Genomic DNA, 14,549 nt, shown 5'->3' with positions numbered 1-14,549 from the left:
GTTTCCTCTGAAACGACACCGATGCTCCCAACGGTGTTTTGGAAGGGCGAACACATCCCGCTTCCACTTCATCAAGTTGTTTCCCCAACTCCACTATCTCTTTAGGCGCAATCCAACATGGCCCTTTAGTAGGTGGTTTCACTCTTGATAACAACTCGATCTCTTGCTCCATAGTCCGTCATGAAGGCAAATTTTGAGGCAGCTTATCTGGCAACACCTCCTTATCCTCATCCAACACCGCTTGGATGGTCGTAGGCTCCAGCTCTTGGCCTACTTCTTTGTCTACCACCACCGTGGCTAGACGTGTCTGCTCACCCTGACCCAATCCTTCATTGAGTTGTATGGCTGAAAGGGACTTCCCTTCGTCTCCTTTCATTGCAACGACTTGCACCATGCACGAGTGATCTCCCATCAAACACAGGGAACCAGCCGAAGGCATCAGCACTGCCCTCGTCCCCATTAGGAACTCCATTCCTAAGGGAAACTTCAGAGGGAACCAGCTACTAGATGGTTCGATTAGTCTTTCGCCCCTATACCTAAGTCAGACGAACGATTTGCACGTCAGTATCGCTGCGGGCCTCCACCAGAGTTTCCTCTGGCTTCGCCTCGTTCAGGCATAGTTCACCATCTTTCGGGTCCCGACAGGCATGCTCACACTCGAACCCTTCTCAGAAGATTAAGGTCGGTCAGCGATGCAACCCACAAGGGGATCCCTCCAATTAGCTTCCTTACACCTTACGAGTTTACTCACTTGTTGACTTGCACACATGTCAGACTCCTTGGTCCATGTTTCAAGACAGGTCGAATGAGGAGCCAGCAGGCCGATGCCCGGAGCATGCAAGTGCATAAGCACGCCATAACAGCGCGCACTACCCACCACGATCACAGCAACGACATCTCCACAAGCATATCAACAGCCTGGGCTTAGGACGCTGCCACAATCCGGATCGGTCCACATCCTGAGTCGATCGGTGGACCGGCTTATCACCGTTCCACATCCGACCGAGATGCATCGCCGGCCCTCATCCGCTTCCCTCCCGAAAATTTCAAGCACTCTTTGACTCTCTTTTCAAAGTCCTTTTCATCTTTCCCTCGTGGTACTTGTTTGCTATTGGTCGCTCTCCAATATTTAGCCTTGGACGGAATTCACCGCCCAATTAGGGCCACATTCCCAAACAACCCGACTCGCCAACAGCGCCTCGTAATGCAACAGGGTCCAAGCACGATGGGGCTCTCACCCTCTCCGGCGCCCCCTTCCAGGGGACTTAGGCCCGGTCCGTCGCTGAGGACGCTTCTACAGATTACAATTCGAACAACATTGTTGTCCGATTCTCAAGCTGGGCTCTTCCCAGTTCGCTCGCCGTTACTAAGGGAATCCTTGTAAGTTTCTTTTCCTCCGCTTATTGATATGCTTAAACTCAGCGGGTAGCCCCGCCTGACCTGGGGTTGCGATAGAGTATTGTCTCTTATAGATAAATACTAAAGGGTCGAGTGAGATCCTTACGTCAATGCAACTTATGTGCACGGGAAAGGGTCTAACAACCACCAATCGCCATTTTTTTGTGTCGTCTAAGACCTCATATTTTCAACCAACCGCCCACAACTAAGTGCACGGGAGGCCAACATCCACCTACATAGTATCCCACCCCCAACAATGTTTTATGAGAGAGGGTTTAGGGTGACGAATCATGTGACACCCAAGCAGACGTACCCTCAGCCTAATGGCTTCGGGTGCAACTTGCGTTCAAAGACTCGATGATTCACGGGATTCTGCAATTCACACCAAGTATCGCATTTTGCTGTGTTCTTCATCGATGCAAGAGTCGAGATATCCGTTGCCGAGAGTCATTATGGTTCAAAAATAAACACATCCCATTGCACCGTAGACGAGGCAACAAGAGAATGTTCTTCCATTTCAATTCCTTGGCGCATGCCGCGCCCGGGTTATTGTGAAACTCATCGAAATGAGCATGCAAACAAACATGATTTCCCATTCAATAAAAAATGGGGAACACCTGCATTGCAATGTTCAAATCGACAAGGGTGAGGTGAGCATGAAGCAATCACCATTATGTAAATAACATGTTCGCGGGTCATTCTTTGGCAAGTTTTGACAATGATCCTTCCGCAGGTTCACCTACGGAAACCTTGTTACAACTTCTCCTTCCTCTAAATGATAAGGTTCAGTGGACTTCTTGCGACGTCGCTGGCAGCGAACCGCCCACGTCGCCGCAATCCGAACACTTCACCGGACCATTCAATCGGTAGGAGCGATGGGCGGTGTGTACAAAGGGCAGGGACGTAGTCAACGCGAGCTGATAACTCGTGCTTACTAGGAATTCCTCGTTGAAGACCAACAATTGCAATGATCTATCCCCATCACGATGAAATTTCAAAGATTACCCGGGCCTGTCTGCCAAGGCTATAGACTCGTTGAATACATCAGTGTAGCGCACGTGCGGCCCAGAACATCTAAGGGCATCACAGACCTATTATTGCCTCAAACTTCCATGGCCTAATTGGCCATAGTCCCTCTAAGAAGCTGGCCGTGAAGGGTCACCTCCACATAGCTAGTTAGCAGGCTGAGCTCTCGTTCGTTAACAGAATTAGCCAGACAAATCGCTCCACCAACTAAGAACGGCCATGCACCACCACCCATAGAATCAAGAAAGAGCTCTAGTACTTTGGAACCCAAATAAAGTGGAATTGCAGATCCATTATAAGAGTGAGCAAGCTATTCACTGCCTTGTTAAATGTCTGGTAACTGCAAATGTGTGCCTTCTCAGTATCATATATGGTTTCAATACAATAGTATCCAAGAGACCTCTTTGGATGGATATTGTTCACACTGGGTCTGTTATTGCTGGGCCATGGATGTTAGCAGGGGATTTTAATTGTGTCCTGAGATCATAGGAAAAAAAGAATGGCGTGCCAGTGTCAATGTATGATGTAGAGGACATCAGTGACTGCTTCAATGTGGCAGGGCTAACTGATCTGAATTCAACAGGAAGTTTTCTTACGTGGACTAATGGGAGAGTATGGTGTAAGCTCGATAGAGTCATGGTTAACCAGGCCTGGTTCCTGAATAACTGGATATCTCAGGTGAACTTCCAATTCCCTGGAAGCTTATCTGATCATTCAGTGTCTCTGGTTGGCCTCTTCTCAAATCTGGAGGTGGGTAGATTACCTTTTAAATTTTTCAATATGTGGACTGTACAACCTGAGTTCCTTCATATTGTTAAAGAAATATGGCAGAGGCAGTATAATGGCTATAAACAGTAATGTTTTGTTAAGAAACTCCAAGAGCTGAAAAAGCCATTGAGATCCTTGAATACCCTCCATTTCTCCCATATATCAGTCCGTACTGAGAAAGAAATATCTGACTTGATGGAAGCTCAGAGTAAACTCCACGATAACCCCACAAGTACTGATCTGCAAAAGGAACTAAAGGAGAAGAAAGAGGTAGCTGACAGATTAGAGAAGGCAAACAGGATGTATATATCCTAATTGGAAAAATGTAAATATTTAAAACACTCTGATAGGAGGTCAACTTTCTTTCACTCGATTCTGCACAGGAACAAAACCAGGAATCATATATCCTTTGTAATGAATCAGGATGGTGAGCTTACTAATTCACAGGATCAAGTGGCTGCTGAATTTATTAATTTTTATTCTTAGCTACTGGGTACAGAAGAGTGTTGTACAAAGCTAAATGCTTAAGTAATTAAGGGAGGTGCTGTACTGAATGATACTAGAAGAAATGAAATGATGGGTCCGATTACAGAGGAAGAAATAAAGAGTGCTATGTTTAGTATTGGGGATGACAAAGCCCTAGGCCCTGATGGTTACTCTGCAAAGTTTTATAAGAAAGCTTGGAATATAATTGGTCACGATACTTGTGAAACAGTGATGGAATTTTTCCAGAGTGGTAAGCTATTGAAGCAGATCAATCATACAAGCATAGCCTTAATACCCAAGAAGGATCACGCTTCCAATATAAGTGATTATCGCCCCATCTCTTGCTGTAATACTTTGTACAAAGTTATTGCCAAGGTGTTAGCTGGTAGAATTAAACCTTGCCTTGAGGATTTGATAAACCCAGCTCAAGCAGATTTTTTCAGAGGAAGGAGTATGGTTGAGAACATTTACCTTATACAAGAGCTGATAAGAGGGTACAAGAGGAAAAGAATATCTCCTAGATGCCTCTTAAAAATAGATTTGAAAAAGGCCTATGACTGTGTGTCGTGGACATTCTTGAAGGATATGCTGATCAACTTGAATTTCCCTGAGCAAATGATAAATTGGCTTATGCAATGTGTATCCACAACATCCTTCTCTATCTCACTAAATGGGAGACTAAATGGTTTCTCTAAGGGCAGAAAAGGGCTTAGACAAGGTGACCCATTATCACCTCTGCTCTTTGTCCTTTGTGTGGAGTATCTGTCTAGACTTCTAAAAGATCTGGAAGGCAAATTCAGATTCAACTTTCACCCCAAGTGTGAGGAACTCAAGATCACACATCTAATATTTGCAGATGACCTAATGCTGTTTTCTAGAGGAGACGATGCTTCAATTAATTTCCTGCTGGACTATATTAAAGGATTTTCTCAATGCTCTGGGCTCTCAGCAAATAATCTGAAATCCAACATCTATCAAACTGGTATGAAACCACCTGTCTTGGAAAAAATCCTGAACCAAACAGGATTCAAAGAGGGAAAACTTCCTGTTAAATATCTGGGTGTGCCATTGTTGTCATCCAAACTAAATGCTGCTCACTACAAACCATTGATTGATCGGATTGCTGGATTATTCAAAGGATGGCCTAGCCACACATTGTCCTATGCTGGCAGACTTGAAATTATAAACTCGATTATCCAAGGGTTGGAGTGTTTTTGGTTGGCTATATTCCCCATTCCACAGAATATCCTATACCAAGTAACCAAGCTTTGTAGGGTTTTCTTGTGGGGTGGCAGGAGGAAACCTTTGGTGTCTTGGAATGAAATCTGCAGGCCAAAAGAAGAAGGAGGGCTGGGAGTGTTTGATTTAAAGATCTGGAACAAAGCACTACTAACAAAAGCAGTATGGAATATTCAAGAAAAAAAAGATAGTCTCTGGACAAAATGGATTAATCAGTTTTATCTAAAGGGAAATACAATCTGGGATGCTGCAATGGTTAAAGAATACTCCCCCTTATTCAAAAGCTTAGTTGAAATTAAAGATCAGCTGATCCAAAAATCTGGGAGTGTGATTGCAGCTTCTGAAATTCTGGAAGAAATGGGAAGTAAAGCACATATGTTTTACGATGGCTGGAGGGAGAAAAGCCACAAACTACCTTGGCTAAAATCTGTTTGGATGAATGGAATTACCCCGAAATATTCCTTTTGTTTATGGCTGGCCTGGAAAGGAAAAATTCCCACCTGTGACATAATATTTGTAGATGGAGTTGACCTTGTATGCTCCTTTTGCAAAATGGAAACCGAGACCCTGGATCATATTTTCTTTGGGTGTGAATTTACAGCTAAAGTATGGAAGAGTATAAGGGATTGGCTTGGAATTAAAAGGGCTATGACGACAATTAAGACGGCAGTAAAATGGATGCACAAGGAAGCCAAAGGTAATGGAGTGATCCCAGCTGGAAAGAAAGATGGATTGGCCACAATTGTGTATTTTATTTGGAATTTTAGAAATAGAAGTAGATTTGAGAATCATGTAATTTCTGCAATGGAGCTAATTAAAATCATAAAAAAACATATCTACAGGGAGGTTTTTGATAAATTTGATATGTATCCTATGTGATTGTGCTTAAGGTGAACTTTTGAGTGGCCGTGGATTGGCCCCCGGGGATGCCCGGGTTCTGATGTAATGTACTTGGTTTCCTGGGTATGCCCAGTGAAGATGTATATACACACTCAGTTGATCAATATATTTACCCAATTGATCCAAAAAAAGAAAGAGCTCTCAGTCAGTCAGTAGTAGTCAGACAAGTTAGAGAGAGAAGCTCTCACCTCTCTCTAGGGAGAGGCGCTTGTCCGTGGAGTGCTGCTGTTCTTGTTGTGATTTTGGCTTGTTCTTGCTCTTTTGGAGCAGATTTGGAGTGAAGTTGGTGATTTTGCCATTATTGGCTGCTGGATTTACTACTTTATGGCTTTTCTTCTCTCGGATTGTGTAGAAGACGAGCTGTGTGCTTTTCCCGCCTAGAAAAATTTGAAATTCTGAAAATGTCTGTGACAGAATGCTCGGAGGTGGAGGTCGATGAAAATGGAACCCTATCTTCTTCAAAGGAACAGATGGATACAAAGCATCAAGTGGAGAATGCTTTATACTTCATCGAGCTGAATGGAGGGAATAAAGAGATATGGACTCGTAAAGATGATTCGGAAATTGTAGAAGAATATGACAGATTGAGGAACAAGGTTAAACTGAAACTGTTGCATGCAAATCCTGATCTTTCCCCGGATACTCTCATGGATCTAGTGCAAAGACAACTTGGGCTTTCTGCATGTGGATCTGGGGATTTAGATGAATCTGAGATTGAAACAAATATGAAAACCCCGATGGTTTTAAATGAAAAAATCATGGATGCTTTGGGTCTTATGACTGCGACTCCTGGTGATGTAGCAAAAGCTTCTAGGGATTCTATTTCTGCTATGAAGACCCGATGGGGTGATGTTGAGGAGATACAGTGCCCTGAGAAACCATCTCCAGTTAAGAGTCAACCTGTTGCTCCTGAGTTGGATGGGAGGAATGCTATTCCTTGTTATAATAAGAGGGTTCCTTGGTCTGCACTTTTTGCTAATAATAGAACCCCTGAATCTTGTACCCCCATCCTTGCGTTCCCCTATGATGGGTCGGGTGCAAGATTGAAGCTTTCCGATCTTTCGAGACCAGAAGATTCCTATCTGAAATGCCTAATTGGGTACTTTGCGGGCAGATACCCTGGGAATGTTGCTGTAAGTGCCATTGTAAACTCATGGAAGGTCAATGTTACTTTTATTAGACATGTTGATAACTGGATTTTCTTCAAGTTCCATAATGAAGAAGACATTGACAGGATTTTGCAGAAAGCCCCTTATATCATTCGTGGCAGAACCTTATTCATCAAGAGAATGCCAAAAAATTTTCAGTTTGGACCTGAGCACAGGACCATCTTGCCTGTGTGGGTTCAACTTCGAAATCTGCCTATGGAGATGTGGAATCCCTTAGCTCTTGGGAAAATTTGTTCGGAACTGGGTAAACCTTTGTGTGCAGACAAGCTAACGATGTTGAAGGCCAGGGTCTCCTTTGCTAGGGTCCTGGTTGAAGTGGATGTTGCCAAGGAAATTAAGTACTCGGTTAAAGTGTTCCTCCCAGATGATGAGGAACTGAACCAATCTATCATATATGAAAATCTGCCTCAATTATGTACACACTGTAAATATGTGGGTCATACAGAGAGGATGTGTGGATTTAAGAAACCTAGAGGGGGACCTACTAAGGTTAAGCCTGATGCTCCTGATCCCTTTATTATAAATGATACTGTTGATGAATCGAATATCCTGAGTTCCCCTGCTGGTAATGTTCAGCAAGCTCCACCCAGTGATGCCACTATGGCCCGTGATAAAGGAAAATCTGTGATGGAGGATCCCGAAACATCTAAGAAAGGTGAGCTTTCTACGGATGTTGTACCTTTGGGGGTTTCTCATGCAGAGTCGAGATTACCCCCTGATGATAATCTTGGGGATATGTCTAATGCAAAAGATCCTGTTCCCCCTGTGAATAGTATTGTGTGTCCTCAACTGGAGCTGGGTAAGGAAAATGGTCCTAAAATCATTAAGGAGTGTCCCAATCCCCTGGTGTCTGATGTGCAACAGGATTGCCAAACTTTGAATGTGAGTCCTCAAGAAAACTCAGAGGTTGTGTGTACTCTATAAAATACTTGTTGTGCACGGTCACCTTATTAAGAGCCTGATAATCTATACACAAGCACAAACTACCGTCTTGTTTCTTCTGAAATAACACTGGGGCCCCAAAAGGTGCTTTTGAAGGCCGGATGAACCCTGCTGCAATAAGATCATTTAGTTGCCTTCTAAGTTCAGCTAACTCAGGCGGCGCCATTCGATAAGGGGCACGTGCTGGTGGCTTTACTCCTGGAAAAAGTTTAATTTCATGGTCAATCTGTCGTCGAGGTGGTAAAACCCTCGGTAGCTGTTCCGGGATCACCTCCTTGAACTCTTCTAAAACTTCCTTAATCTCAAGTGGATATTTCCCTACTTTCTGCATCTTCTGAGACTATTGGTAGAACCACGAAAGAAGATTCTCCCCTTTTTAATCCCTTTTTGAATTGGAGGGTTGAAAGCAACTTCCTCTCATCGAAATTGTTGTAGGCTGCGGGGATCGCACAAGGTGCACTTCCCATTATCACAAGACAATCCGCAGCTGGGATTGGCATTGAGCGTGTCACTTTAAGAAAATCCATCCCCAATACCACATCAAAGTCGTCAAGGGGTGCCACAGTGAAATCAACTGTTCTAGACCATGATCCCATTTTGCATGCCACTTTAGGTACCACCCCCATCGTGGTTAATGCTGGAGAATTCACTGCTTTTATCTTGCCCACATCTTTATCTACTTGCAATTCTAACCGTTGAACTTCAGAATCAGCAATGAAATTATGGGTGGCCCCTGTATCAATCATGGCCCTGATTTTCTTTCCATTCAAAAGTAGATCCACATACATTAGTCCCTTCTCCTGAGACTTGTTGTTAATTACTTGACGCTCTAATGCCCCCAAAAATCTCAAGGCTCCCACCATATTCGGTTGTTCTTCTGGAATTGCTGTCGAGGTTTTGGTTTCCCCTCGAAGGGCCTTTATAGCATTCAAAGCCTTATGATCGGGGCACTCCACCACTCGATGTGGTCCCATGCAAAGAAAACAAGAGATCGGTCGATGCTCTCCACCCCCCGTTCGTCCGCCCCTCCACTCCCTATTCATGGGCGCTCTTTTATCTTTCCAAGAACTATTTGTCTCCCTATCCCTTCCCCCATTTGTAGGCTCATACACTTTGTTGGGACGGGAATCATTATTGGCGGATGTAGGGAAATTTCGCTTCCCAGAATTATCTGAAAAATCATCCAACCGTTCAACAGCAGCGAGGGCAGAAGAGAGATCACCAGCACCTTGCGGACGTATTTCATTTCTTGGCCATGTCTTCAAACCCTGAAGAAAATGAATCAGTTTATCCGATTCAGTCATGTCTACAATGTCCAACATCAAGGCTTGGTATTCCCTTACATAACTCCTTAATGAGCCTGTCTGTTACAATTCCATTACTTTGCACTTTGCTATATACTCCACATTTTCTAGATAGAATTGAGCCTTCAATGCCTATTTCAACCCCTCCCATGTGTTAATGACACATCTATTGTGCTGAATATCATTCCATTTAGTTCTCCACCACAATTTTGCATCCCCAACCAGGTATACTGTTGCCATATTGACCCGGTCCACTTCTAAATCCACTCGGGAGCACGTGAAGTAGTGTTCCATATCAAAGAAGAAATTGTCTAGCTCTTTTGCATCTCGTGTACCCCCAAAACTTTTAGGTTCCGGTACCTTCCATCGAGAACTCTCATTTGGATGTGCAACTAGCCATCGAGCTAACTGTGCCACTGCATTCACTTTCGCAATGATCTCTTGTAAATCCCTCTGGACTTGGACCACCACACTTTGGACATTGCCCATCTCCTTCAAATCTTCCTTCAAAGCAGTAATGGACACTTTAACATCTTCTGTAAGGAAATCAAGATTATCCGTTAGCTCCCGTAAGGAGGCCTCAAGGTATATTGGCTCTCCCCGTTGGGACGAAAGAGATGGCAATATGCCCTCAATATGTTGTAGTCTGCTCTCAAAGGCTTCCAACTGCTCGATACTCTTCTAGAAGGCCTCAAGCTCTCTTGGCCGTTTCTCCAAGGATTTCACACTTGGAATGAATTTTTCAAGTTCCTCAAGTCTCTCTATGACTTTTGATACCCCATAAAGATTTTCTCTAGGGTTTTCTTCGGTGGCCTCAAGCTCTGTTGACACGCCTTTCTCTTTTATCAACGTTGCCACCAACCCTTGGAGGTCACCGCACGTTGTCTCCAGGGTTGCAAGTTTTGTCTCAAGCGCCTCAATGCGCTTCACTCTTCCTAACTTATTTCTCATAATCCCACGCATGGTGCTCGCACACACTGTGCCCTGATACCAACTGTCACGGACCCCCAAAATGGGACTCAAGTAAGGGTCGTGTGGCACTCATTGAGAGCTCTCCCTCGACAAGTCAGCCAACTCTCACACATTCAAGCCTGCAAGCACGAGCACCAGGTGAGTCTCAATACTCAAGGAAAACAAGGAACAATAGGATTTCACATGAGCAATATATTCTTATACACCGAATAAGACTATAACAATCCGAGACATCATAATCCAAGGCAACAGAACACCACAATGAAAAGAACTACTTGTATTATTCATCTACAAGAGAATCATCATACAAGCGATAACACAGATATTCATATATTCATTCTAAATCCCTGAAGAATACAATTATAACAGTATCTCACTCCCTCTTTTCCCCATTACATTGTCACACCCTAACACATGGCTTAATCTTTGAGACAAGCATATGACTACTGGTAGGATCAACCAGGTAGCATTCCTTATCGACACCGACACCGTATGAGCCTAAAAGGCAATCAAAGCAAGTGTTGTCGTCGTGTATTGCATTAAGTGATAAACACTTGGTTAAGGGAACATTGGAGTGTAAACCCCATCCCCGCACAAGGTTCTGTATCCAAGAGCATGAGCAATTGAACCCGAACAAACCATGAGCATAAGACACACAAGTGAAGCATATGCATGGATCGTAGGGGTTGCTTCTAGGTTCACCATACACCCCGAAAATAGGCGTATGGCAAAAATAGAGACATCAATTGATAATTCCTTCAACTTAGGTAGGCAACACAGGAATCAATATTTTGCCCAAGGAAGCAATTCACTTCAAGCAACAATGAAAAGGAATGCATGAGCACAGTTCTCAACATAAGCAAAGAGCCAGCAAACCCACACAAACCAATGGCCACTCACACACCATCGCATACACTTGACCACAAACCCACAAAAATGCAATGTAATTCACTAGGCAAAATCCTTGTGCAAATATACACACATTAAGTAGGATTGTAGAAGCACCGCTAGGCGCGACAGCAACATAACCAACAATTCCTCAGAGAACATGCTTCAAGAATGAAAGAGCATAGGGAATGCATGTAAACACAAATAAGATATTATATTAGCTTTAAATGAAAGCAATCAACATCCAATGTCAACAACATAGGCATCAATGGCTATCATAAAACCAATAAAAAAACTTAAATGTATAAAACACTACACATCCACGCATGGCCACGAATAGTTGTGTCAACGATAAGGATTTGGTTAACCACATGGTCCAACGATGATGAATCCGAATGTCAACAATGCCAACTACACATCCGCGCATGGCCACGAATGGTTTTGTCAACGATAAGCATTTGGTTAACCGCATAGCCCAACGATGACAAAAGTTTGAATGTCAACAATTTCCACTACACATCCGCGCATGGGCACGGATGGTTGTCAATGATAAGAATTTGGTTAACCGCATGGCCTAACGATGACAAATCCGAATGTCAATAATTTTCACTACACATCCGTGCATGGCCACGAATGGTTGTCAACGACAAGAATTTGGTTAACTGCATGGCCCAACGATGACAAATCCGAATGTCAACAATTCCCACTACACATCCGCGCATGGCCACGGATGGTTGTCAACGATAAGCATTTGGTTAACCCCATAACCCAACGATGATAAATCCAAATGTCAACAATTCAACCTACACATCCGCACATGGCTACGGATGGTTGTCAACAATAAGCATTTGGTTAACCGCATGGCCCAACGATGACAAATCCGAATGTCCATAATTTTCACTACACATCCGCGCATGGCCACGAATGGTTGTCAACGATAAGCATTTGGTTAACCGCATGGCCCAACGATGACAAATCCAAATGTCAACAATTCCCACTACACATCCACGCATGGCCACGGATGGTTGTCAACGATAAGCATTTGGTTAACCGCATGACCCATCGATGAGAAATTCGAATGTCAACAATTCCCACTGCACATCCGCACATGGCCACGGATGGTTGTCAACGATAAGCATTTAGTTAACCGTATGACCCAACGATGACAAATCTGAATGTCAACAATTCCTACTACACATCTGCGCATGGCCATGGATGGTTGTCAACGATAAGCATTTGGTTAACCACATGGCCCAACGATGACAAATCCGAATGTCAACAATTCCCGCTACACATCCGCGCATGGCCACGAATGGTTGTCAACGATAAGCATTTGGTTAACTGCATGACCCAACAATGACAACATGAGTGTCAACAATGCCCAGAGCATGTCAAAGAAGGGCCATGCTGACAGCCCACCGTTCACAGGTGCTTGAGCACCTCCCCCCCCCCCCCCCCCTAAAGAGCTTTATATGCCATTTTGGGTCTAGCACAAGGAAACATCAACTTGTCCGAGGAGTCATACTGGAGTTTTTTTAAGAAATTGCCAATATTTTGAAGACATGTTTTGCATATAGGAAGGACATAATAAAGGCTACCTCCAAAAAATTGTTTGGAATTTTCCGGGTTCCGGTGTAATTATTATTAATTTTTGAATTAAAAATAGGAAAAATTCAAGAAAAATAGAAAATAAATTTAGAAAATTATGAAAATTTTTGAAGAGGTAGAGGATAACAATAAGTGAGGTAAAATTTACTTTTGCAACCCAATAAGTGAAGAAAAATTCCGAGGAAGTTTGTGTGCATGTCATGCGGTTTGGTTCGGTTTTATGAAAGGAGAGCACAATTTTTGGGTGACGTTTGCTACTATAGGAAGGGCATAGCAAAGGATACCTCCAGAAAAAATTCCTGAATTTTCTGGTCTTCGGTGTAGTTATTATTAATTTTTGAATTAAAAATAGAGAAAATTCACGGAAAAAAGCAAAAAATTTGAAAAATTATGAAAATTTTTGGAGAGGTAGAGCGTTCCATTTGGAGGCCTTGGGTACTTGGATTTTGGATTTTTCACTCTGGGAAGGGTAGAAAAATGCCATGGAAGGTAGCAGTGCACGGCGCGCGAGTTGGTTCAGTTTTTTTGTGGTCCGGCCTTGAAGGAGGGTGCATCATGGCTTTCTTCCAAGAAGCTTTCCTATCCCCATGATGCTACCCAACAGCCCCGCCCACCAATTATGCCGACATGCACCCGAACGGGACGAGTCATGGCGTGCACTAACCATGTCATGGCGTGTCGTGTCATGTCATGTCGTGTCATGTAATGTACTAGCACACTAGGCCATGCACTAACCATGCCATTCTGTGTCACATCATGTACTAGCCACACAAATTAGGTCATGCACTAACCATGTCATGTCGTATCATGCACTAACCATGATATGTCGTGTCATTTCATGTCATGCACTAACCATGTCATGTTGTGTCATGTCATGCACTAACCATGTCATGTCATGTCATGTCGTGTCATGTCATGCACTAAACATGTCATGTCGTGTCATGTCGTACACTAACCATGTCATGTCATGTCATACACTAATCATGTCATGTCGTGTCATGTCCTGCACTAACCATGTCATGTCATGTCATGTTATGTCATGTCATGTCACGCACTAACCATGTCATGCACTAACCATGTTATGGAGTGTCATGTCATGCACTAACCATGTCATGTCGTGTCATGTCGTGTCATGTCAATGCACTAACCATGTCATGTCGTGTCATGTCATGCGCTAACCGTGTCATGTCGTGCCATGTCACGCATAAACCATGTCATGGCGTGTCATGTCAAGCACTAACCATGTCATGCCGTGTCATGACAAATACTAGCCACACACACTAGGCCATGTCAGGTACTAACCATGTCATGTCGTGCCATGTCGTGCACTAACCATGTCATGTCATGTCATGTCATGCACTAACCATGTCATGGAGTGTCATGTCATGCACTAACCATGTCGTGTCATGTCAATGCACTGACCATGTTATGTCCTGTCATGTCACGAATTAACCATGTCATGGCGTGTCATGTCAAGCACTAACCATGTCATGCCGTGTCATGTCAAATACTAGCCACACACACTAGGCCATGTCATGTCGTATCATATCGTGCACTAACCATGTCATCTCGTGTCATGTCGTGCACTAACCATGTCATGTCGTGTCATGTCCTGTACTAACCATGTCATGTCATGTCATGTCATGTCGGGTCATGTCCTGCATTAACCATGTCATGGCGTGTCATGTCAAGTACTAGCCACACGCACTAGGTCATGCACTAACCATGCCATACGGTGTCATGCCATGCACTAACCATGTCATGTCGTGTCATGTCAAGTATTAGCCATACACACTAGACTAAGCACTAACCATATCATGCTGTGTAGTAGCCACACACACTCGGCGTG

At 43.7% G+C, this 14,549-nt stretch overlaps 1 non-coding gene across 1 annotated transcript; it reads right to left on the bottom strand.

Moving 5' to 3' along the window:
- Positions 1 to 1,691: 1,691 nt before the first annotated feature.
- On the bottom strand, positions 1,692 to 1,847 carry LOC131147452 (5.8S ribosomal RNA). The gene has a single exon (XR_009134829.1). It is a non-coding gene; the product is annotated as a 5.8S ribosomal RNA (ribosomal RNA).
- Between the last annotated feature and the right edge of the window lie 12,702 nt (positions 1,848 to 14,549).

The sequence above is a fragment of the Malania oleifera genome, chromosome 1, assembly GCF_029873635.1.
Source record: "Malania oleifera isolate guangnan ecotype guangnan chromosome 1, ASM2987363v1, whole genome shotgun sequence".
Lineage (NCBI taxonomy): Eukaryota > Viridiplantae > Streptophyta > Magnoliopsida > Santalales > Ximeniaceae > Malania > Malania oleifera.
This window is presented reverse-complemented; position numbering and strand designations above follow the sequence as displayed.